Source organism: Protopterus annectens, chromosome 13.part0 (genome assembly GCF_019279795.1).
Source record: "Protopterus annectens isolate FY-2018-M chromosome 13.part0, PAN1.0, whole genome shotgun sequence".
Lineage (NCBI taxonomy): Eukaryota > Metazoa > Chordata > Ceratodontiformes > Protopteridae > Protopterus > Protopterus annectens.
In genome coordinates this window covers 1055573133-1055600485 of record NC_056747.1, presented here as the reverse complement: position 1 = coordinate 1055600485, position 27353 = coordinate 1055573133, and the positions used below count along the sequence as shown (strand labels likewise).

Sequence of the window (27353 nt, the reverse complement as noted above, 5' to 3'; positions counted from 1 at the left end):
TTGCCAGTAGAACATGTCACCAAGAACATGCTTTCTTCCCACAGGCCCATCACCATCACAAGTACATAACTTTTTAAATCTGGACAGACATATTTAATAATTTCTAGTAGAGGCCATAGCTAACATTCCTAGGTGGCCACCATGATGGGAAACAGAACAGCCCTTAAAGAATGCCTGCAACTGGAAACAAAATCCAGCTTATAATGCATTAATTGCAACATCACAGAAAAAAATCTACAGAAGTACCTACTGCTATCCTAGGAAGAGTTCTCGTAGTTACAGGGAGAGGTGATCTGCATCTATTGTGATGGAATTCAGTGCAATTAGTTAATTATATAAAAGGGTTTACTTAGAAACTTCCTTACCCTAAATTTAGCATAGGATTCTAACCACTGACCATATCTATGGAAAGATACGCTTCAGCTCGTTAGATAGTGGTTAATGAGTTGGAATTTTTATGTGAATTTGTAGAATGCATCTCTCTCTATATAAACAGATTTTTTATATACATTTTTCAATTGCAATTACAAGTTAGGCAAGCACAGGATGATCTGGCAATACTCGAGACATCCTCAAGTATATAAAAAGTTATGTACTCACCATAATGTTCCATGCGAGTTGTACCATCTCACCTTCATTCTTTACTGATGGGCTCGGAGCCGATGCATCGGCTCCGACATGGCCGTTTGCAAAGCCCAAGGTTTACCAGTGGCTCGAGACCAAACCCCTTATCCCATGATGCACTGCTGGAATTCCCTCAGATCTTGTTTGCTGCATGTATTATATCCATGTAAGAGAACTACCCTCCCACAGAGAGGAAGAAATGAGTAACCAGGATGAGACCAGTCTTCTTAATGTGAAGTTGTTCAATCTCACCATTCATTCTTTACTGATGGGTAGCATCACCAGCACCCTCAATCTCGGGTGGCTCACTGGAGTACTTTCTTCAGGACTGTAGATCCAAAGGAACCCCTATCCCTGGAGGCCTTATCTACTTTGTATGGAGTGATAGAAGTATGAGGTTTAGACTAAGTGGCTGCAGCACAAATGTTATCAAGGGGCAATTTGGCTTGGAATGCAGATGATGTAGAAACGATGATGTAGAAACTGCTCTGGTAAAATGAGCTTTAATCTTGTGTAGTAAGGGCATATTAGCAGCTGAATAAACAAAGGTGATGCAATTAGAAAGCCATTTTGAAAGCATTGTTTTAGCCACTGGTCTACCTTTTCTGGCTTCAGAGAAAGACACAAAGAGCTGGTCTGATGTTCTAACATCTTTTCTTCTGTCCAAATAATATCTGAGTGGTCTGTGAACGTCAAAGTTTGTGCAGCATATACTCAAGTTTATTGGATTGGTTAAGGAAAAAGACTGGGAACTCAATGACTTGGTTGACAGATTCCGAACAAACTTTGGGCAAAAAGGAGGGGTTTGTTCTAAGAGATACTCTATCAGCATGAAAAAACAAATAAGGAAAGCTGATAGATAAGGCTTGAAGTTCTGAATCTCTCCGGGCAGAAGTAATAGCCACCAGAGATATGGTTTTCCATGATAAAAATCTGAGATCACAAGATGATGCTGGTTCAAATGGGGGGAGAATTATATGAGAGAGCATAAAGTTTAGATTCCAGGCAGAATAAGTTTTCACTGGAGGCCTCATATGAAAAGTTCCTTTGAGAAAGACCTTGGACATCTTGTGGGACATAATGTTTAGCCTGTCAACTCAGAGATGAAAGTCAGATATAGCAGCCAGCTGGACCCAAACTGCAGCAGCTGCAGCTCCTTTATTACAGATCATAGTCAAGAATTCTAATATGGACGTCAAGGGGGCTTGATAAGGATCAATGTTCTGCTTAGAGGCCCATATGGAGAATCTCTTCCACTTAAGATATAATCTTCTGGTGGACGGCTTATGGGAAGACAAGAGGATCTAACTTGTCTCATTAGAAAGGTTATGAAGCCTGGCAATGAAAGGAATTGGAGTTAGCTTCAGTGACTGCAAGGAAGGATGGAGTTGCCCCGAAGGATGTCAGAAGGCCTGGAACTGGGTCCAGAATCCATGGATCCTTCAAGAGATGAAGAAATGGGAACCAAATCTGCCAAGGCCAATGAGGGGTTATGAGAATGATGGTCCTTCCCAGCGACTTTGCTTTCTGTAGAAGTCTGGGTATTAGCGGGATAGGAGGAAATGCAGAGAGACCCGGGGGCTAATCGTGTACGAGTGCATCTCTCAGGGATTCTCCCGGAGGGGGAATCAGGGCAAAGTAGCTTCTATATTTCGTGTTGATGTGACTGGCAAAAAGATCGCAGCAAGGCTGGCCCCATTTGCGGAAAATCATGTCTGCAAACTCTTGTTTGAGGGACCACTCGTGCGGCAACAAGATTGCCCTGCTCAGTTTGTCTGCCATCACGTTGGATCTCCCCGGGATGTGCGTTGCCAACAAAGCGCTGGGAGGAGACAGCCCATTGCCAAACTCTGAGGGCTCCTCTACAAAGGGGGTAAGACTTGGTCCCGCCCTGCTTGTTCAAGTACCAGACCACTGACACATTGCCTGTCTGAATTGCAGTCGTCCCTAGAGAGAGAGTCCTGGAAGTACTGCTCTCATCTCCAGAGCATTGATATGCAGATGTGATTCTTGATCCGTCCATGTGCCTTGGGCAGTCATTCCCTGAAAATGCCCCTCCCCCACCCTATCAGGGAACCGTCCGTGGTCACAGTGGCTACTGGAGGGGGTAGTACAAAGGGGCGTCCTATGGTTACATGAAGAGACGTCAACCACCACTGGAGCTCTCTCTTGCAAGAGTTTGCAATTAAAATCATGTGATTCATTGGAAGTTCCTGATAAGATCATTGAGTGAACAGGAGCCATTGAAGAATCCACATATGCATCCTTGATAATGGTATGGCCAAGATTGCTGTCACCATCAAACCTAATAATTTTAAAACTTCTGTGGCTGGTGCTATGTCCTTCAACACCAATGAGCTGACATGCTGACGAAGAAGAATGACTCTCTCGATTGGTAGTCGTAGAGTGGTGGTTGAAGTGTCTAACTCTGCACCTATATAAACGATATGCTGCGATGGCGAAAAGGCAGACTTTTCTGAGTTGACTGTAATGCCTAAGTGATTGTAGAGAGTGTCAGAGTGTATTCCCTTGCCTGAACCAGTTGATGCCTGGTGGTGGAAGTAAGGAGCCAATCATCTAGGTACGGAAACACCTGGAATCCTAGACGCCTCATGTGAGCCGTAACCACTGCCATGCATTTAGTGAACACTCTGGGGGCTGTAGTGCGACCAAAGTGCAGGGCTCAAAATTAATAATGATTGGCTCCCAGCCGGAAACGCAGATGATCTCTGGATGGCCTGGCCATTTTTATGGGGTAATACGCATCCTTGAGATCTACAGAGCACATCCACCTGTCTCTCCCTAAAAAGGGAAGCATACACTGTAGCATGACCATCCAGAACTTCTCTTTCTTCACAAATTGGTTGAGTCTGCTGAGGTCCAAAATACGTCTCCAGTCCCCTGTTTTCTTTGGAACCAAAAAGAATCTTGAGTAAGTTCCAGATCCTGCCTGGTCTGCTGGGACTGGCTGGATGACTTTCTAGCAACTTGTGGATCTCTATAGTTGCTTGTTCACTGTAACTGGGTAGAATGTCTTGGATTCTCCTTACAGGGGTGGGTGGATTGGAGAATGGCGTGAAATACCCTCCGGAAATAATAATTTGTACCCAGCTGTCGTTTGATACATCTTGCCAGGCATCTGGGTACAAAGATAAGTGACCCCCGACTGCTTCCAGAGCAGGACAGTTGGGCCTCCTTTCAGGTGCGCTGATAGGGTTGACCAGAGAAGTGATCTCTATTACCCTAGTGTTGCGGACCCCCCTCTGCCACGTGGGCGGCATCTTCCATTATTACCCCCTCCTCTGCCCTACAGGGGGGTTCACCACGTGCATCCTGAAAGGCTCCTTGGGATTTTCAGAACCACATTTTTCCTCGCCTTTGGGGTAAGGCCAAGTAGGGGGTGGAAAAAACAGACTCAGACAGCAGACAGAGTCTTTCCCTCCTGGTCAGAGTTTCCTTCACTTTAGGCCCAAAGAGAGAGGAGACATCAAAAGGGGTGCTGACAAATGAAGACTTAAAGGGCTCCGTGAAGGAACACAAGTGCATCAAGGAATGCCTTCTTAGAGCAATTCCTGTACCCACTGCCCTACTCGTCCCATCGGCTGCATATATGAGACACGTGGACAAGTTCACAATGAAATTTAGGGTAGCAGGCTGGGTGGCAACTTTGTCGGAAGCCCCTGCAGCTACAGTACCCTGAAGAGCATCTCCCAACTCCTTAAGGAGATCTCTGCAGTCTGGTAAAATGGATCAAACAGTTCAGGGATCTGTGTGTAAAAGTCGCTGACCTAAACATGCATTTCCCACATCGATCCATGATCCTGGACTCTCTGTTAGGAGGATGGATTGACGAGGAAGTCTCAGACATTTCCTTTCTGGTGGCCGCTGCCACCACCATGGCATCAACAGTGACTCCCTTTTAACAAAAAGGATTTATCTACAGGGGCAGAAATGAAATTATTAGGCCTCCGAGTGACAGGTTCCATGGATTCTGGCAACTCCCACGCCCTCCGAGAGAACAGCTGCATGAGCTCATCGAAGGGCAGAAACACCCATTAAGTGGAAGGTTGAGACCCGAAAGCCTTCAGGAGAACTGACTCATCCTCAGTAGGGCTTTTGGATAGCCAATCACCCCTCTGCCGAAGGATCTCTAGTATCTCCGCAAAGGAGATATCCTCAGAGGGGGATCGTGGGGACCCTTCTGACTCACCAAGTCAGTGTCAGATGTCTATGACTCCTGTGGGGAGTCTAAGTGCCTCCTCTTTCACAATATCTTCCCGGGGGCCTCTGGGGAGGTCTCTGAAAAGCAAGGGGCACCCTGTGGGGCTACCTGAGGCTCAGGGTCTCTACGCTTGGCCTGGATGATAGAGGCAGAGGTGGACACAGGCGCTTTGGGGGAAGAAGAGGCCAGACCTGGTGTTGATGCATTTTGGGACAAGGCTCTCCTCATGGCTTCAAAGGCATCACGGCTCCGATGAGGAGTTGACAGACCCAAATGAACCACCAGCCCCTTCCGCACTGTGGCTGTGGGCTCAGAGCCAGAGGTAGGAGCCAAGCTCTTGCGATCAGAGGCCCCGAGAGGAATAATTGGCACCTACAAGTCAGTGCGACTATCCACCCCGCACCAGACAGGAGAGTGTCGGTTCCTAGAGTCCCTGGTCGGTGCCAAGGACGTCAGAGTAGATGGAACCGATGACACTGGAGTAAGTCTCTGCTCTAAAGGCACCACGATCAGCAGGTCGGCCCCCTCTGACTCCGAAGGTCTGGTACGGCTCTGAGAAGCAGCAGTCAAATCTGGGGTGGTGGTCTTCGGTTCCGACACTAGGGTCAGAACTGACAACAATTTAGCAAGGCCTGGTGCCTGTAACAGCTTCAGCACCAATCGGTCCATATCCAAATCAGAGAGGCTGACAGAAGACCTAGAGGAGTGCACCAACGGTGCCGATTGAAGGAGTGGAGATGCAGGTCTCTCAGATACCGGCTCCAGGGCTGTGGGCCGGCTCCAAAATGAAAGGACACTCTGCTCCGAGAGCTGTGGAGCCGATGTCCTCAGATCCTCCAACTGTTTTGACTTTTTTGATTCTCTAGAAACCTTGGAGTCTCCTGAAGACTTGGAGGACTTGCTGGCCCCATGCTGGTCACTCAAAGCTTCAGCAAGCCTCTATCAACAAGCTTCCTTTTCCTCTCCAACAATACCCTTGAGGAAAAGTGGCAAATACTGCAGGACTGCTACAAATGCACAGCACCTAAACAATATACGCACTGAACATGCCCATCAGTCACGGCCATCTTTTGCCTGCAGTCTGGACATTTCTTGAATCCAGACTTTGGGTGTTTGTCCTTATCCTCAGACATATTCAAGAAATTCCTTTAGGCTTAACACTACAACTAAGCCACACAAGCCTAAATGAAGCCTAAAAGTCACAGTCAGTTATGTATCACAAACCACGCCTAGGCTCAAATTAACAAGCCTAGAAAAACAATAGAAAGCGCGCGCGCACACACACACACACACACACACTAAATGGGCCCAGAGGAAAAAGGGCCAACACAGCTAAATATGTATATCTAAGCATCTATATAGTTAAGGAAACAACCAGGCCAAACACGAGGCCACTACAACTAAGCTATTCAAAAAGCACACGAAGGGTAAGGAAACTTATATAAATCTAACAAAACTACTCCGAGACTAATCTAATTAATAAGAAAAATTATTAAATAACATGCGAAAAATGCGGTTTTTTTTTTTTTGTTGAAAATTGGCTCGAGCAAACTGGAACCACTGAGCTCCATGCTGCAGCCAACTAGATTTGAGGTAATTCCAGCAGTGTATCATGGGATAAGGGGCTTGGTCTTGAGCTACTGGTAAACTTTGAGCTTTGCAAACGGCCGCGTCGGAGCGGATGGATCAGTTCCAAACCCATCAGTAAAGAATTAACGGCGAGATTGCACAACTTCACATCTAAATATTCTGCATGAATACTGATGCATCAAACAACCATGTTGGCAAGTGTTTTAGTATGAACAGAAGAGCAATGCTCATGACAAAAGAAAATTTTGTCTACTTTAAACATGTGAAGTAGAGTAAGAAGCAGCTGAAACATATTAATTTCATCTGCCTGGTGAGAGAAAGAACACATGACAAGAACTTTTGGAACATTCCCGGACTTATGAACAAGCATTTCATTTGTTTCATATAGCAAATATTTGTATATTAGTCATGGTGTATGATGAGCTTAAGTTTATATTATAAAAACTGCATTCTTCTTTTCAGAAAAGACTGTGCCTATATAGCACCTATATATTTAAAGATTATCCTGTAAAATTTTAATGAAATGTTAATATTTTTAAATGACATATCCAAGTCTGAGTTTGTCTCAATCTCATTTTCATTGATGTCCTGATGTTGTTCATCAACTGGGGGCTCTTATGAGGTATAGGATGGCTAACAGGTTTGTATTCAATTTAACTGAGGCATGGTAGATCCAAACAGTAATATGCTGCAGGAGAAAGAGGAGGAAGAATAAAGCAGCAACAGTCCATATTCTCAATGAACCTGATGAGATAAGCAACTATGAGACAGAGAAATTTGATCATCAGATGACTTTTGCCAATAAGGAATTATTGTTTTCATAAATGTGCGTTTTCCTTACACAACTTAACACTCTTCTACTTTGTCTAATAACATACTTACATTCCATACCTAGATACTTTGTCATTACCCCTTTATTTTATTTACAGTTTTTTTTTTTTTTTTTTTTTTTTAAAAACTCACAAGCCACCTAACCCTTGCTCTTACCCTTCTTTCACCAGCAATGCCCTGCTACTTATATAATCATTCTACACTCTCATTTCCTTCCTCTGAGGTACTCTCCCAAATTCTCCTTGGCTAATTATTTTGTCAACTTTGTTGCGTGTCTAATCTATGCAGTCCCTCCCCCCTTTCCTGAGCAAAGCAGATAACTATAAACATTGTAAAATTAACTGCAAGATTAAAAGTTCAATCAGCTAGCAATCCTCTGACGAGCGATCAACTGTTTTCTCATGCTGTAGCTTACCAATTTTTTAGGTTTAAGATCTCAGCCTCCAGGCTAAATTCCCTGCATCGTTTTATTCCTCTGTACAAGAAACAAACACCCCTCAAACCAAAAAAAGGAGGATATAAATGCCCATCCCTTCAGTCTTTACTTTTTTCCTCTGTTTCTAGTTAACAGTACAGCCAGGACTGACCATTCCCAACTCTCACCACCCAACTATCAGCCCCCCACCCTCTAAAAGTTTATCTAAATATTTCTGACCTTTATCCTGTACATTATTTTGCTCCATGTCACTCACTCAATTCTGCATCTACCTGATTCAAGCTAGTCTATATCCCACAGAGTCTAGTATTGCTTCATTCTCGCTGTACTTGCACTTTTCCTTTGCCTAACTTCTATACAATATTCTTTTATTTCTTTAATGGCCTCTTAGCAGATTCCACTTCAAAACTGTCATTCATTTTAGCTTGTACATGTAACCAAAATCTTACTTGTTCTATGCCTTCACTCGCTGTTTTCAGAGCCACTGTCTACCACCAATTAATAGGCTTCCACCCACATTTAACAGTCACTCTGTTGCAAAACTAACTATGAATTTATGGAAAGGGTGGATATATTTTCCTGCCATCTCTCAAAGTAGGTCAGTAATGCTCTTTGTAGCTCAGCTACTTGAGACTTAAAACTTCTCTAACAAGTAGACAAGTAGTTTTTAGCTCCAGCTTCAGAACAGTATCTACACAATGAAGAGATTGCTCTTCATTACTGACTTTCTTCTGCTATTGGAATGTTACATTTTCCATAGGTAATTTCCTTCCCAGGACGAAAATAGAAGTTATGTTCTTACCATAACGTTCCATGTTAGTTGTCGTCTTCTCGCCTTCTTTCTTGCTGGATGGGTTCGGAGCTGACCTCGGCTCCGACTCGGCCACTCTAAAAGCTCGAGAGTTGGTTCCACCGGCTCGAGGCTCCCCCTATATCCCACAATGCTAGGCGTGAGTTACCTCAGATCTCGTTTGTAAGCTAGGCCCAGCTTATAATAGCAATAGAATAATTATAAACAAAGTCCACCTCTATAAACCAGGGAGAAGAGAAGGGTGACCTACATCCTGATCCAGGAAAATATGCACAGCAGCATATACCTAAAGTAAAGAGGTGGTAGAAAGAGAGGTCACAATCAAACTCCTCTAGGTCTGTCCAGGCCAGGGGAAGGAGGGTGGGGCCTTAAGAAAGAAGCGAGAAGAAGACAACTAACATGGAACGTTATGGTAAGAACATAACTTCTATATGTTAAGTTGTCCATCTCGCCTTCATTCTTGCTGGATGGGACCGTCCTAGCACCTTGTCCCGGGTGGCCTAACGGAACAGACTCTTGAGAACAGTGGAACCAAAGTTAGCTCTATGCCTAGAAGCTAAATCCAACTTATAATGAGAAATGAAAGTGTGAGGAGTAGCCCAAGTAGCAGCTGCACAAATGGTGTCAATAGGCAGTCTGTCTTGGAAGGCTATAGAAGTAGCCAAAGCTCTGGTGGAATGGGCTTTAGGTTTGTTAGGCAGCTTTTGGTGTCTAATTTCATAAACAAGGGAAATCAGAGATGTTAGCCATCTAGATAATGATACCTTTGAAACTGAAAGTCCCTTTCTGCCTTCTGCATAAGAGACAAACAGCTGGTCAGATTTTCTGAATTGTTTGGTTCTATCCAAATAGTACCTTAACTGACGATGAACATCTAGCCAATGCAATTTTGTTCAGACCTGTTAGAATATTCTGGAAAAACACAGGAGGTCAAAGCTTTGATTCAGGTTAGAGGCCGAGGCTATCTTAGGTAAAAAGGACGGGTTGGTTCGTAAAGATACCCTGTCCTTATGGAACAACAGATAAGGAGGTCGACAGCTGAGTGCATGAAGTTCTGAAACTCTTCTAGCTGAAGTAATAGCTACCAGAAAGAGTGTCTTCCATGATAGCAATTTTAAAGAACAGGAAGCTGCAGGTTCGAAAGGGGAAAGAATCAAAGAACTAAGAACTAAATTTAGGTCCCAAGGAGGAGGAGGATTTCTTATAGGAGGTCTGAGTAGAAAAACTCCCTTCAAAAAAGCTTTGCAAAGCTTGTGGGACATTATGGCAGACTCTGAAATGCCCACATGAAAGTTAGAAATAGCTGCCAATTGAACTTTAAGAGTAGGAGATGAACCTGCATGGAAGAGTTCAGCTAGAAAATCAAGGACCATTTGGATGGAAGCAGTGAAAGGATCTATGTCCCTTCCTTGAGCCCAATAGGCGAAACGTTTCCACTTACTCAAATAAATCTTTCGAGTGGAAGATTTATGGGAAGCTATCAAAATATCTCGAACAGATTGAGATATTTGAGGAAGCCTGGCTAAGGTTGGAATAGGAGGAACCAAGCAGTGAGGTTCAGAGAGGGAAGGGAGCAATGAAACTGACCCGACTGATGGATCAAAAGATCTGGAACTAGGTCCAGATGCCAAGGTTGCTCCAACAGAAAATGATGTAGAAAGGGGAACCAAACCTGTCGAGGCCAGTAAGGAGCAATGAGGATCAAGCAGGCCTTCTGAGCGATAGCTTTCTGTATCACTTGAGAGATTAGTGGGAAGGAGGAAATGCATACAGAAGTCCCCGGGGCCAAACTTGGACTAGAGCGTCTCTGCTGGGCTGACCTGGTAGCGGGAATAGGGTGAAATAATCTCTGCACTTGCTGTTTTGGGGAGTAGCAAAAAGATCGCAGCAAGGCTGACCCCACTTGAGAAAAATTTCTCTCACCACAGAGTCTTTCAGAGACCACTCGTGAGGCATGAGGATAGCTCTGCTCAACTTGTCCGCAATTTGATTGGACTTCCCGGGGATGTGCGTTGCTATCAGAAACCGCTGAGAAGAAATCGCCCATTGCCACAGTCTGAGTGCTTCTCGACACAGGTGCTAGGACCTGGTTCCGCCTTGTTTGTTGATATACCACACTACAGACATATTGTCCGTCTGGATTGCTATCATTCCCAAGGGAAGAGAGTCTTGAAGAGCTTGCAACGCTAAAAGCACTGCTCTCATCTCTAGAACATTTATGTGCAAGTGGCATTCATCTGGTTGCCATGCGCCCTGGACAGTTCTGCCCTGATAATGCCCCCCCACCCGATCAGGGAGGAGTCCGTTGTCAAGAGTAGCAACCGGAGGGGAAGGAACAAAGGGTCTTCCCAATAAGAGCTGAGGGGAAGACATCCACCACAGAAGATGATTTCTGCATGTTTGCGTGATCATAATGGTGTGAGACATTGGAAGTTGCTGGTACGACCATTGCGTGAAGAGCATCCATTGAAGGATTCTCATGTGGAATCTGGCTAATGGAAGCAGAGGTATGGCAGCCGCCATAATCCCCAACACTTTCAGAACTAGCCTGGCTTTGATTCTGTTGCTGCTGAAGAGGAGCGAGACTATTTTGTGTATGTCTGTTATTCTCTGATCTGTTAGTCTTACAGACATGTTGACTGTGTCTAGATTTGCGCCTATGAAGGTAATAGTACGACAAGGCGACAAAACAGACTTTTCGAAATTTATTGAAATGTCTAAATTTGACAAGTGCGAAAGGTGTAGTCCCTGGCCATTAGAAGAAGATGCTTGGTGGGAGCTGTGAGGAGCCAGTCGTCCAAATATGGAAACACCTGGAATCCTTGTCGTCTCAGGTGAGAAGCTACCACTGCCATGCATTTGGTAAACACGGGGGGCAGTGGTGAGACCAAAGGGCAGGGCCCTGAATTGAAAATGACTGGTTCCCAGCCTGAAGCGGAGGAATCTTCTGGGCGTCTTTTCATTTTATGTGATAGTGCATCCTGAAGATCTATAGAGCACATCCAGCTTCCCTTTCCCAAAAGGGGAAGGATGGACTGCAGTGTGACCATCCGAAATCTTGTTTTCTTGACTGACTTGTTCAAGATACTGAGATCCAAAATTGGTCTCCAGTCCCCTGTTTTCTTTGGAACTAAAAAGAACCTGGAGTAGATTCCGGATCCTTGCTGGTCTGCTGGAACTGGCTGAATTGCTCTTTTTGCAAGCAGCTTTGAAATTTCCAAAGCTGCAAGATCCCTTTGAGCGGGTGGAACATCTGGAAGGGATTTTTTTGATTGGTTTGGAATGCGAAGGAAGGGAATGGAATAACCCTCGGAAATGATGGACTGTACCCATTTGTCTTGAGTCAGGGATAGCCAGGCTTTTGGGTACAGTGACAATCTTCCCCCGACTGCCTCCGAAGGTAGGCAGTCGGGTAACACCTCAGGGATGCTGAAAGGGCTCATCAGAGAAGACTTCACGATTGCCCTGGTTCTGCGGACCCCCCCTGCCTCTAGGGCGACGTCTACCATTGTTGCTCCCCCCTCTGCCTCTGGCGGGGAACCGACTTTGTGCGTCAGGCGAAGTCCCTTGAGATTGTTTACGGAACCACATTTTCCCACTTTTCTGGCCTTTGGGGTAAGGCCTAGAAGGAGTAGAAAAACTGACTCCGACGGCAGAAAGAGTCTTGCCATCCGTCTCGCACCTAGTCAAGGTTTCTTTCACTTGAGGACCAAAAAGAGATGATCCATCAAACGGGGAATTAGTGAAAGACGTTTTAAAGGGGTCCGCAAAGTTGCATTACCGCATCCAGGCGTGCCTGCATAAGGCCACACCTGTCCCTGCGGCCCTGCTCGCTCCATCAGCCGCATAAGAAAGGAGGCACATGGAGGAGTTAGCTATGGAGTTCAGGGTAGCCAGCTGAGTGTTCATCTTGTCCTGAAAACCCGCAGCTGTAGGATCCTTCAACATATCACTCGCTTCCTTGATCAAGTCCCTTTGAAGACGAGTAAAATGGCATAGGTAGTTCAGCGAAAGCATTGCAAAGGTCGCTGACGAGAACATCCGCTTCCCGTACCTGTCCATAGACCTGGATTCCTTGTTAGGTGGATGGACAGGCACCGAAGGATCAGCTAGTTCCTTCTTGGTGGCAGCAGCTACCACCATAGCATCCACAGAAACACCTTTTGTGAGAAATTGCTTGTCAGTTGGTGCTGTTATAAATTTGGAGAGTCTCCTGGGGGTAGGGTCCACTGAATCAGGAGCCGTCCAGGCCTTCTTTGCAACCACCTGCATGAGGGGATCAAAGGGGGGGGGGACACCCAGGAGGTGGAAGGGCGAGAGCCAAACGCCTCAAGATACACAGATTCATCCTCCGAAGGGTTAAGGGCTGGCCAATTTCCCCTCTGTTTCAGGATCTCTAGAATGTCTGCGAAAGAGACATCTTCAGAAGGGGAACATGGGGAACCCTCAGAATCCTCTAAATCTGTGTCAGAGGTGACAGACTCAGGTGAGTCTAAGTGCTTCCTCTTACACTTTCTCTTCCTAGGGGGCTCCCCTGCCAATTCAGGAGAGGCCTCGGAAGAGGATGAGATCCCCACAGGGGATTCTTGAGGAGCTTGCTCTCTGCGGTCTGGGATGAGGGAGTGAGTCGACATAACCAAAGGCACCGAAGTGGGAGGGGCGGACGGAGCCGACTGTGGAGTTGAACAAGGTTCCAACACACTCCGCATGACCTCGAATGCACCCCTGTCAGGCAGAGCCAGAGGTCCCCGCTCCGAGAAGCTGAGAACCTCCCTCGGCACCGACAGAGACGGCTCCGAGGCCGATGTCGGAGCCGAACTCACCAGCGCCGAAGCACCTAGAGGGAGAGGGGGGTCGGACAAGGGTCCGATGCCACTCACCCCTCGAGCCGGAGGGAAGCCCGGCCGAGATTCTTCAAAGGAAGAAATCAGAGCCGCAGCGGGCCGAAGACAAATGTATCGGCTCCGACGCTACCACAGTCTCGGTTCCGAGAAGCCCCGGCTCCGAGCTCAAAGGAGTCGGAGGAGGAATATTAATTGGAACAAGCTGAGGCATCGACTGAGGAGTCGGACTCTGGAGCATTTGGGCCAGTGCCTCGGACTTCAAAAGTCTACTCACTACCCTCTGGAGGTCGTGATCTGATAGCCTCGATGACCTGGAGGAGTGAGATCTATGGCTCCGTTCAGACAGCAGGGGAGACGCTGGAGCCGAATGAACGGAGCCAAGGGACGGTGACCTCGATCTCTTTCTAGATGTCGGCTCCGATGGTATGATCGGAGCCGACCCATGACTCTCTAATGCCTCGGCTCCAGCCGGAGCCGAGGAAACCACTGAAACAGCAGTCACAGACTCATCGGCTCCAGCCGGAGCCGATGAAGCAGTAGGCTTCAAAGCCTTAGGCCTCGACTCTGAAGCTGGAGCAGAGGTCCTAGAAGCCTTAGAAGGTTTCCCAGAAGACACAGGAAGGGAACCTTCAGGCTTAATTAAGCCCCTCAAAATGAGCTTATTTTTTCTCTCCTGCAGAACTCTAGGGCTGAAGCCATGACATACAGCACAAGAGTCCTGCAGGTGTAAAGGTTCCAGGCAGTACACACAAGAAGTGTGACCGTCTGTCAGAGACATTTTCTGACAGCACGAGTCACATTTCTTGAAGCCTGAGACCTTTGTATCCTTGGACATACTCAAGGAACCTGAAGTGTAATCACACACAAAAACACACACACAGATTACACTGATAGGATTAAAAGGGAATTATTTAAAACTAAAGGTAAATTAATAAAATTCCCTAAGTAAAACACATACACACTTCTAAGGAAAGGGAAGGAAGGGCCCGAAGGCCTTAGGGAAGAACTAAGTGTTCTTTATAAAAGGAGGGGGCTGGAAAGATAGTAAGGGATAAACAAGTCCACTACACTAAGTGGGAAAGAATTTTACACTAACTAGCCTAAGTTTAAAGAATTTAAACTAGTCTAAACTTTCACTAACCTGGAGCCGGTAGAAAACACACCTCGATCGCTGTAGCGGCAAACGAGATCTGAGGTAACTCACGCCTAGCATTGTGGGATATAGGGGGAGCCTCGAGCCGGTGGAACCAACTCTCGAGCTTTTAGAGTGGCCGAGTCGGAGCCGAGGTCGGCTCCGAACCCATCCAGCAAGAATGAAGGCGAGATAGACAACTTAACATTCCATGTTTACATGGTAGCAGGAACCCTACCGAACACTGCAACAGGAGAATTGTGCATCTTCTTCTGTCTATACACAGCCCAAAATTATAGGCATTCTTATTTTTATAAGAAGTTTGGCAATCATATTTATCACCTTTTAAAAATCATTAAAAAAAATGTGGTACTTGCGTATTATCACAACCAGGTTCCAAACCTGACATCATTCTTCATGTTATGCAGAAAACAGTATACAGCCACATTTTCTAACGGCAGCTGTGAGCAATCCTAAGTGCGTATAAAAGCCAACAGTAGCTCTGAAAAAAGTTAAAGCTACGAATGTCAAAGAAAGATTCACAGACACCAAGGCACTTTGTTGGCTCCATAAACTGGTGAGAATGAACTTACCTCCATTATTCTGCGATTACACATTATGAATGACAGTACATTTGTGTAAAATCTTACCATAACAGTAGACGTCTTCTCTTCACTGTTGCAGTATTCCTACTGTAAGGGATATCCTGCCAAGGATAAACCATTGCCTACCCAGTATACCAAAGCCTTTAGTATCTAGAGGCACCATACGTAACCATGTATGCTCTCTATGCAATAAAGTGACATACAGATGTACACACTTCAGAACTGAAAAGCCTCAAGAGGAACAGAATGCTCCTATACAGGTGCATCAAGAAAAAGTGAAACAGAGAGAACCACCCCTTGGCCAGGAGGGCAAGGAGGAACAGAATGTTTCGAGGGATCTGGAGGAACATGTGCATCCAGAATGAGAAATGACAGAGGGAGAACCAACCCTTGGCCAGGAGGGCAAAGAAAACAAGCAATCAGAAGGGAGTGTGTGAATACTTCAACAGTGAAGAGAAATACAGCTGCTGTTATGATTTTACACAACTGTACTATGTTCTTCCATAGCATTGTTGCAGTATTCCTAACGTAGGAGAGAGCGCAAAAACTCAACAGGAAACCTGGGAGGAGGAAGGCACTGAAGAACTTTCAAGAAACCCATGTATGCAAAGCCAGCCGTAGCCCTGGAAATATCCAGCTTATAATGCTTAGTGAAGGTATGGACAGAAGACCAAGTAGCAGTCTCAAGGATGGTATTAGTATCTAGTCCCTTGAAAAAAGCAGCACAGGAAAAAAAACGCTCGGGTAGAGTGAGCTTTTACTGTTTATACATTTGCCATGAAAGAAATAACAAAGACATTTTTTTAGATATCCAATTAGAGATAGTCTGCTTAGAAAGAGCTAAACTCAAAGAAATGGGATGAAAAGACACAAAGCTGCTCGGATTTGCAAATAACTAGTTTTATCCAAATATCATCTGAGCTGTCTATAAAAGTAAAAAAACACTAGAGGCCAGCATATACAGTCCAAAATTTTATTGTAATAGCTAATAAGGACATATAAATGCCCAAAAATGATTCCAATATCAAACCGGTTTCGGCAGATGCCTTCTTCAGTGAAAATTAGTCATTCAAATAAGCACAAGACTTCATGAATATTTATATAGTGCCCCAACCAATGGTCATCAATAGTACGATCCATACCCCTGTTTATTAACAGATTGTAAAAACCAAAATCCTTATAGGACAGCATTTTAATGCCAATAGTGCTGAGGCTTACAAAAATACATCATATTTGTACATGGATGTTGTTTAATATTTAGAACAAATAATTGGTCTATTAATCAAATAATAATGAACTTAAACAAAAGAAAATAATGCCCTGCGTATTCATGGTATAAATACCATTATATATAGTAATACACCCAGCAAAAATGTTAAAGCATACTCATCCAGGTAAATAATGTATATATTTTTCGTTTTTTATATATAGAAAATAACCATATGAGCCAAGTTTAAAAATTGTGTGTATAAAACATATACTTATCATAAATGGTTATTTAGACCAGGTGGAAACAAGGCTCCCAAATGGATAATCCAATATTTTTCCTTATGACTCAATATGTTTTGCCATCCTTGTTGATTGTTCCTGTTACCCGTGAGAACAACCATAAACATAAACTTAGCCATTGGGTGTGTGATGGTATGTTGATATAAAGCATTGGTAGGTTTTGCATTCCTAGTATCACTTCTATGTTCCCCTATTCTTATTCTTAGTGAGCGTGAAGTTTTACCCACATAAATGCAGAGCACTGATGTGTAGCCAAATATATAACCCAACTACTGGAACAGTTGGCAAATATCCTAAGATTATAAACTTTACTGGTGTTGACACTGGAAAATTGCTTCAACTTGTTCACCTGGTTACATGAGGAACAATGACCATAAGGGAAAGTGCCCAAAAGTTCATCCCCTGCTATGGTCAATTGTTTATATTTGGCCCCTCCACTTTCCTTCTGTTTATAGTGGGAAAACAAAGATCCTAAGGTTCTACCCCTCCTATAAGAAAACTGGCATTTAGTACCCAGGATATCCCGAAGAAAGTGACTGGCCATCAGAATGTTCCAATTGTCATTCAAAACATCTCTTATCACCTGATGATTCCTACCAAATGCAGTAACAAACCTAACGGTTGTGTCTTTTGAATTCGATGTATGGTCCCTATATTGCAGCAATGTATCCCTGCATTGTTTGTCAGAGCATGCACTGGCGGATATGATATCCACTGGACGATACCTCCTATACAAAAATCTGTTTTCCAAATCGACTTTAGCCTCCTCGATCAATAATAGAGGAGCTAATACGTTTAATTCTAAGAAACTGAGATTTGGGGATATTGCAGATGGTTTGGCGTGGACGCATGCTAAAATCATGAAGTAATGTGTTGTACTGTGGATATTTGCGGTAGACTTTAGTACTCAAAGTATCATCATCATTACGATAAATGGTAACATCCAGAAAATTGATGGTTTGTAGATGGAATGCAACAGTAAACTCAATTCCCCAGATGTTACTATTGAGGTACTCCACAAATTCCTGCAAATATACTGAGTCAGCACGCCACACCATCCAGCAATCGTCCAGATATCTCCGCCAGATATCAATCTCAACCAAGTAGATGTTATGCATTGGACTGTATACAAGGCATTCCTCAGGGTAGGCCATAAAAAGATAGGCATAGATGGGCGCAAAAGATGCCCCCATGGCCGTACCCCAGAGTTGCCAATAACAATCCCCTTGGAAGTAAAAAACATTTTTAGTCAGCACATGCTCGGACATACAGATAATGAGTGTATTAAAACTCGGTGGGTACAGCTCAGTTTTATCCAATCAATATTGCAGAGCCTGCAACCCAGCCCAATGTGGTATACTCGTATATAAGGACCGAACGTGAAGTGTACACATAAGCCAATGATTTTCTAATTGTGTGTCCTCAATAATTTTTAAGAATTGAGTTGTATCATGGCCCTAACTTGTTTAAGTAATGGTTTAAGTTGCTGAGTAAGAAATACTGAAAGAGGTTCAGTGAGTGAGCCGATACCCGATACTATGGGCCTCCCCAGAGGGTTAGTGATAGATTTGAGTATTTTAGGAAGTAAATACAAAATTTGTTTAGAAGGGTCACTTACCCTAAGATGTTGAGCTATATTGGATGTTATGATGCCTTCTTCCACAGCTGAAACAAGAAATACGTCAATCTCTTTTTTAAATTTTAATGTGGGATCAATTCCCATATGCATATAGCATCCAGAATTTGATAGTTGTCTAAGCCCTTCCTGAATGTAGTAGTCCATATTCAAAATAACCACTGCCCCTCCCTTATCTGCTGGGAGTATAGCTATATTGTGATTATCCTTGAGTTCAGTTAGGGCCTTTTTCTCAGACATATTAATATTATCCTGTAAAATATGAGATTCAAAGTGTGGAAAATGTAAGTCCCTTAATACAGCTTGTTGAAAAATGCCCACATTTTTATTCATAGGTGGTTGGAATGCTGATTTGTGAAATCTGAAGTCAGCTGATCTTTGAGAATTTACAGTGTTTTGATCTGAAAAAAATATTTTTAAGTTAAGACAGACAAAAATCCAAAACATCTTGTGCAATCTTATATTAGTCAGAAAAGAAACTGGGTACAAATCCCAATCCTTTGAGTAGTTTTTGTTGGTCATCTGTTAGTATAATATTAGACAAATTTAGAACATTATTACAGTTGGTTGTTGTTTCAATAGAGTTTGAATCAATCCTGCCATGGATTCTGTCCCTATTCCGATTGGTATGTTTCCGCCCCCCTCTGTTATTTTTGCCCCTTCTAAAGGGATATTGGTATTGTTTTTTTTTCTTTAAAGGTGAATCAGCCAAAGATGTGCCCTCACTATCGGTATACGAGGACTACACCCCTGAAGTACTGGTGTAAGGCTCATCACTGTGTTTAAGTATAGACCTAGGTCTCTTTCTGGTTCTGCCCCTAGTTATTCCAGGACCAGAGTCCTGAAATCTCACTGATCTTTGGATTTCAGAAGGATGTCCTTTATTATAATCCATGATGTCACGATTAAATTTTGTAATCTTTCTATCCTTAATCATCCTATGTGGTTAGTTCCTTGGACAAAGTGACCACCAAATTCTGATAGTTGTTTGCAGAGTGAAATTTTTTACACTCCCCAAGTTTTGACTTCCAATACATTTGTATCAATGATCTGCTCGTAATAAGAAGTCAAAATTTTAACAAATGTCATAGAACACTCCTGTAATGCCTGATCCCATTCATTGGTCAACCTCTGTTCAGATCTGCTGACCATAGGTCGAAGCTTAATACGAAGCCCCCTAGGGGCCATATTTTTATGCAAATAGGCCCCAAATAATCTAAGATGCCATATGTTTGCTCTTATCCCTTTTAGGCCCTTTTCCAAACTTTGAAAGGCTAATTCACACCCATCAGATATATTACCATTGTGTTGACCTAGGGTGTTGCTTGGGACTGAATCAACTCCAAAAGCCCTGATATCGTCCCGATCAGCACACAGCCCATCCAATATATTGTCCAAATCCATCATAGAATATCCTAGATACTTAGTGATTGTGGTCAGTTTGTCCAAAGATCAGCCACTCAAACACTACGTAGAAATATATCAAAAATAATATATACAAAGAGAACAAAACTAGGAGCAGACACAGAAAATGACCAATAGGATGTATAATAGAATGAAAGGCAACAGTATGTCGCCAAAACTACTTGCAAATAAATCTATCACATACAGGAAAGTCTTACACCAATATTAATAATACTTCAGTATATTGTGTATCCTAATGATATACCATTATACCTCTATACCCAAGTCCTGATATTTAAAAGTAGTAGTACTCCTGACCTCCTTGACTTACTGATAAATTAGTCCTGTAGTCCATTGGGTCAGTAAAGCATAATTTCACTTATTCATATAGTTGGCCTCTATCTGCCACTTTAATATGTATTACTATAAGTAGAATGTTTATTCACCCAAATGTATGTTACCCATTACTACAGATAGGAATAACATATACAGAACTGTAGTTTGTACCACAGTCTATAAAAGTCCAATGTGTGAAGAACCTTCTCACTGGCAGACTGCAGAGACGGTAAAAAGGAAGACAAATGAATAGATTAAGGAACTCTTGACTACCTTGGGCAAAAAAGGAGGATTTGTATGAAGACAATCTTGTCCTTGTGAAAAAAACGAAAGAAAGGAGGAAAAGACATGACAGTCTGAAGTTCAGAAACACTCTTGGCTGAAGAGCCAAAAGAGGAAGTCATTCTAGTCCATTGCTGTAAGGAAGCTGACGCAGCAGAGACAAAAGGAGCCAGAGTCAATTTTTCAAGGGGGGAGACCTAATACTAAGGACACCTTTAAGAAACTGTTTGACCTCAAATTTGGAAGTCAGAGGGGGGTTCAAGGGCAGACAAGCAGAAACTGACTGGTGAGCTTTAAGTGAAGAATGTCAACCCAGACTGGAGCAGAACAAACAAATAGGATAGATTTCCTAGTAGTGGGTTTCCTGACCTCCTGTTGAACCTAAAGCATGTCCTCAGAAAGGAGGTGCCTAAAGGGGTCAGACCTCTTTCACCCACAGCGTCAAAGAGTGAACAAGTAAGGATGAAAAAGAGTCCCTTCTCTGTCTTGTGTGAGAAGGTCCACCCGGTCAAGTAACTTGTGGTGATTGCTCCTGGCCAAGTGAGAATGAAAGGGAACCAATGCTGGTTGGGCCAAAAGGGAGTCACCAACAAGATTTTGGAAAAGTCATGCTTGAGCTTGTACAAGACACTTAGAAGCAGAGAAACGGGAAGGAAGATGTACAGAAGCATCCCATTCCAAGGAAAAGACAGGGCGGCCACTTTCCAAGCCAGAAGACATGAGACTCTGGAAGAGAACACAAGAAGTTGTCGGTCCAGAGTTGAGGCAAAAAGATCTGCTTGAGGAATACCCCACCGATGGACAATGTCCAGAAACGCATCTCCATGAAGTATCAACCTGGGTGGTTGCATGCTGGATCTGCTAAAAAAGAGTCTACCAACAGATTCTGCTCTGAGGGGAATGTAGACCACCTGGAGAATCACTTGATACTTGACTGCTAAATCCCAAACCTGAAGAGCTATGCTGCAAAGAAGGAAAGACCTCTTGCTTGTTGACATACCACAGTGTTTTATTGTCTGTGAAAACTGAGTGGCCTAGAATGAAAGAGGGTATGAAAAGCCTGAAGAACTAGAAGCAGAGCTCTCATCTCCTTGATGTCGATGTGGTCTGACATTTTATGGAGAGACCAAAGATCCTGAATCTTAAGAGAGCCAAAGAAAACTCCCCAAGTCTTGTCCAACGCATTTGTAAAGAGCTCAAGTCGGGATTGGTGTCTGGAAAGGAAGCTCTGGGTTGAAAGTTGATGAATCTACCATTGAAGTGCGAGTTTGAGACAGGGAAGGAAGGGAACTATTAAGTCCAGGGGATGACAATGTGGAAACCATGCTGAAGCTTTGTTTGGAGCCTGGACAGAGGCAGCATGGGAAGGGTGGAAGCCATAAACCCAAGGATCCCATTAAAGTTCCTGGTCGTGAATGAATCCAGAGGGAGACGAGACTGAAAAAAGGCAATCGCTGACAGGGCTTTGGCGGGCAGGCAGAGAAACAAGCATGGGAATGATCTGAATCCTGCAACTAAGGAAAAGATGATCCTGAGAAGGAGTCAAAGACTGATTTTTTTTTTTTTTAAAGTTAATGGTGAATCCCAGACTCTGCAGCAGAGAAATAGTAAACTGAAGACCTGAAGCACACCCTCAAGGGGATGAGGTCTGAATGAGCAGATTGTCCACATAAGGAAACATCTGAACTCTTCTCATCCTGCAAAAAGCAATGGCAGGAGTGAGACATTTGGATAATACCCTTGGGGCAAAAAAAAAAAAAAGAGGCCAAAGGACAAAGAAGAGAACTGAAAATGCAAGGAAGAAACAGAGAAATGCAAATATTTCCTGTCAATTTTCATTCTGTCCTCAACTGATGGGTGCTGATCCGATCCCTTGGATCCAACTCAGGCGTTGCTAAAGCTCGTAGCAACCAAAAATTTGAGCTTATCCCTTACCCACAATGCACCAACCCCAATTACCTCATATCTTGTTCGCTGCCTTAGTAGAAAGTAAAAGATAGAAATCATCATGGAGATGCTATATCTGGAGTTTATTTAAATAAGGACATACAGGTCCTCTAAACATTCATTCTTTCAGAAGCCTTCAGGGTGGCGGTTGGTGGGAGGGAAGATGAGGAAGAATAAAAATGGACAACACAGATGGAACGTTATGGTGAGTACAGAACTTCTTTATCTGATGTCAATTTTCATTCAGTCATCAAATGATGGGACAGAGTCCCCAGTTAGATAATTTCCAGGGCGGACTTAAGGAAAGATATTCCTACGCACCACAGAACTAAAAGATGCCCCTCCTCTGGAGACCAGATCTAATTTGTAATGAGTAATAAAGGTATGCATGGAGAGTAGTCTAAGTAGCTGCTACAAAAATATCATCCATTGACACTGGATTGAAAAACTGAGGAAGTTACCATGGATCTGGTGGCATGGGCTCAAACAGATTTTGTCAGAGCAAAGCCAATTTGTTATACAAAAAGGAAATGCAATGTGTTATCCATCAAGAAAGGCTAACTTTGGTAACCGGTTTACCCAATGTTGGTTCTGCATATGAAACAAATACTTGGTTAGAATTATGTTTTTAGTCCTATGCAAGTAAAAATACAACTGTTTATGAACATTAAGAAATGTAGCATGTATTCTCCATTGTTAGAAAATTTCGGAAAGAATACTCGCAAATTAACAGAACGATTTATATTGGATTATGACACCACCTTTGGAAGAAATTACAGGTTTGGTGCATATGGCAACTCTGTCTTTATGGAAAATCAAGTATGGAGGTTCTGAGCACAATGCTTGGATCTCAGAAATTCTTTTGGCAGAGGTAATGGCTACTAAGAAAATTGTCTTCCATGAAAGATATTTGAGTTTGCATGTAGCTGAGCATTCAAAAGGAAAAGGTTTAAATCCAGGGGGAGAAGAATCTTAAAATGGGGTCCTTAAGACTACAGTGCCTTTCAAAAATGCTTTGCTCAACTTATGAGACTGTACAGAAGAAAGTACAGTTGTGTACACTTACTATAAATGCAGATGTTCAAGTGCATTCACTGTTGCAGTCATCACACTTGGGCTGATTTCCAAAGCTGAGCAAGGGTGGAGGCAGTCAAGAAGTATTGGGGCTGGCTATCAGGCCTTGTAAGACTGCTGTGGCAAATCCAGCTTTGGATTTAGAAAAAATAGTTAAGTGGTAATGCTTGGTAAAAGTGTGTACAGAACTCCAGGTTGCAGCTTCCAGGATATCCCTGGTAGGGACTCCCTTGAGAAATGCTGTAGAGGTTGAGGTAGCCCTAGTGGAATGAGTTCTGATCCCCTGTGGGGTAGGTTTTCCATGGTGTTTGTAACAGAAATGGATGCAGTTTGCTATCCACTTGGAAATGGCTTGCTTTGAAATGGCTTTGCCCTCTCCCCGTGTAGCAAAGCTGACTAGCAGCTAGTCAGATTTTCTGAAAGGTTTAGTTCTGTTAAGGTAGAACCTGAGCAGTCTGTGCACGTCCAAGGAGTGTAGAATCCTTTCCCCTTTATTCTGAGAATTAGGGAAAAAGGTTGGTAAATGGATGGATCGATTTAAAGCCACACTGGATACCACCTTGGGCATAAATGATGGGTTAAGTCCTGAGGGAAACCCTGCCCGCATGGAAAATAATGAAGGGTTCCACAGCCATTAGTGCCTTTAACTCAGACACTCTTCTTGCTGAAGTGATGGCTAGAAGTAAGGCTATTTTCCAAGAGGAATTTTAACTCTGTTGCAGCAGCAGGCTCAAAAGGGGGAAGCGTGAGCTTCTATAGTACAAAGTTATGGTCCCAAGCAGTGGTGGGAACTCTCCTCGGGGCCTTAAATTATTAGCTCCTCTCAGGAACTGTTTGATGAGAGTGTGTGAAAATAGAGGTGGCTCAGTACTGTAATAAGCTGAGATGGCAGAGCCATGAATTTTAATAGATGAGAAGGATAGGCCTTTGTGGAGTAGCTCTGCTAGGTAATCCAGGATTTGAGGTAAGGTGGGCAACAGCTGTGTCTTTTCCTGGAGACCGACTCCAAGAACAATATCTTTTCCACTTTTCTGAATAGGATTTCCTAGTACTAGAACTTCTGGCCTCAAGGATGACGTCCATCACCTGTTTGCGGAGAGTTGCTGGTGGTGTATTCAGGGAATAAGCCAGGCTGCAAGGTTCAGGGTTCACAGCTGTGGATGCATAATCGGTCCCTTCTGCTGGGACAGCAGGGAGGGAGAGTCTGATGTAGGTGCCAGGGTTGCATTGCTGTCCTACTGCGTATGAGTGGATACCAGTGCTGGCGTGGCCAGTCTGGGGCAATAAGGTTTGTCCTTGACCTGTCCTGTGTGATCTTAAGTAGTACTTATGAGAGGAGGGGCAGAGGGGAAAGGCATAAACTGAGAGGTTTTCCCATGTAAAGGATAGGGCATCCACTTTCCACGCTTGGCTGTGGGGATTTCTGCTGCAAAATTTGCTCAATTGATTGTTGGGGGGGGGGGGGTGGCAAAGAGGTCGACCTTTCTGTGGATCAGAAGTTTGAATGAGTTGGGGTCCAGCTTCCACTCGTGTGGGTCCAGCAGATTTCTGCTTAAGTCGTCTGCCAGTGAATTTTGTTTGCCTGCCAGGAATTGAGCTTGCAGGTGCACTTGGTTGCTCAAGGCTGTGTTCCACAGGGTCACGGCTAACCTGCAGAGTGGGTAGGAATGATTTCCTCCCTGCTTGTTTATGTACCACATAACTGTGGTGTTGTCTGTTTGTAGGTGTCCTGGAAGGATAAGGAATTTAAAGGCGGTCAGAGCAGTACAGCCAACATTTCTTTTTGATTGATATGCAGGGGAATTTGTCCTCGGCTCCATTTGACTTGAATGCATTTGCCTGCCATGTGAGCCCCCACATGCATAGTCGGATGAGTCTGTTGGCAGGGTTTGGGCGAGGGGTTGAGTGAAAGGAAGTTCCTTGTTGTGGTTGCATGCCTCTGCCCACCAAAGGAACTTTGCCCTTAGACAAGGAATGATGGGAATCCATGTTTCCAGGTCCTGAGAATGTTGATACCAGAGACTTTTTAAGTACCACTGAAGTTTTCTCATATGCAGTCTTGCATATGGAATTAGAAGAATGCATGACGCCATGATCCCTAGGGCTTGCAGAATTTTTCTTGCAGATAGCTGGGTTATGGTGGCCATTAGTTTGAAGTAGTTTGTCAAACAAACCTGTTTTTCTGGTGTTAGGAATACCATCTGGGAAGTTGTGTTCAAGCTTGGTTCCAGGAACACAATCTTTTGGCTGGGCACCAGTTGCGATTTCCTTTTGTTGATGGTGTACCCCAGAAAAATTAGTAGTCTCTTACAAATGTCAGGTTCTGAAAAAGCAATCCCTGACTGTCCGCCTGAATCAGGCAATCGTCCGACTATGGGTAAATTTGAATATTTCTCTGCCTGCAATACGCAATAGCTGGAGCCAGGCACTTTGTGAATACCCTGGGCGCAGTAGATAAGCCAAAGGGAAGTGCAGAAAATCGATTGTGCATAGAGCCTGTCCTGAAACGTAGATATTGCCTGCAAGATTCCCTTATGGGGATGTGCAGATAAGCTTCTTTTAAGTCTATGGCGACTAGCCAGGCGTCCTTGGAAGCATAGAAAGAAGATGGTGCAGAGTCAGCATTTAGAATTTTGGGACCACCAAGAAGGTGTTGAGAATTGCTAGATCTAGGATAGGGCACCAAGAGCCCTCTTTCCTGGGCACCAAACAGTCTGGAGTAGAAACCCTGTCCCCTTTGCTCTACTGGCACAGGTTGAATAGCCCTGATACTGAGAAGAGAAAGTACTTGCTGTTGAGCCTCTGCCCACTGGTTTAGAGGAACGTCTGGCAACTCGCTTGGGGTTGGCAAAGAGTGCAAGTGGAGTCTGTATTCCCTGGGATACAATGTTTAGGACCCATCGGTCCTGGGTAATGGACATCCAGTTTTTTCCATGCAGGGCGAGTTTTCCTCCTAGGGGTGCAAGTACTTGGGCCTTGCTGGAAAGCAAATTAGACAAGTCATTGTGAACTTTTTCCATAAGGGGGTGGTTTACCACTCCCTGTTTTAGAGTAGGGAGCACTCCATTGTTTAGATCTCTGCATACCCTGAGATTGTAGTCTTGGTGGCCTGTTGCCCCTGGGTTTGGACTGAATGCCTGGGAGGGACTGGAAAGTACCAGTTTTTAGAAGGCCAATGCCTACTGCATCTAGGTGGTTGCACCTGTAAAAAATCTAACAGTTTGCATAGCTTTAGCTTTTTCCTCCATCTTTTTAAGAACTTCTACTTTTGCGCCAATCAAACCTTCCTGGTTTAATGGAGCATCTAGTAATTTTGCTTTGACATTGCCTGGCAAGATTTGCTCCTTCAGCCAAGCATGCCTTCTCAATACAGACCCAGTGACAGCAGCCCTGAAAGATGCTTCTAAGGCATCAAAGCCACACTGCAAAGTATGTTTACTAACTTGGTTTGCAGAATGCAATAACTCTTGTAAATCTTTATTTTCTGTACAATCTGGAAGCAACAACAGCTTTCTTTTAATTAGTTCCATTATATGCTTCTGGAACGTCAATATGTGAACCTAGCAATTCAAAGCCCTGATGGTTAGAGTTACAGAGGTATATACCTTCTTATCCCATCTGTCTAAAGCTCTAGAATCCCTGTCCGAGGGGGTAGGGGGTCTTTGGCTGTAGTGGCCTTAATGCCTTTAGGTCCCTGGGAAAAAGTCTCAGGATCCGCAGTGGGATTTTTAAGGAGAAATTTGTGAGTCAGGTACTCTGTAGTACCCGTCAGGCTTTCCAGGAGCTGGTGGTAAATTATCAGGAGTGAAAATGGATTCCATGAAGACATCATCTACAATGTCCAGGACAGGGGGTATAGCTAGAGGCCTGTGCTGAGGCAAGTCTAAAAATTGTCCGAGTCTCTTTTTGGACTGAGGGTAGTTCTGGCATTCCCAGTGGAAATGCTCTCAAAGTATGCAAGGTTTCATCAAAAGAAAAGTCCTCTGGAGGGGAGGCAGAGGAAATGGAATCCTCTGCATCTGAATCCTCATAGGTAGATAAGGGAACTTCCTGGTAATCAGAGGGATCAG

General features: G+C 44.0%; 1 protein-coding gene across 1 annotated transcript in view; it reads right to left on the bottom strand.

The window, feature by feature from the left end:
- The window catches only part of MED1 (mediator complex subunit 1), a 1231128-nt gene that overhangs the window by 699831 nt on the left and 503944 nt on the right, over positions 1-27353 (bottom strand). The window lies entirely within an intron of this gene.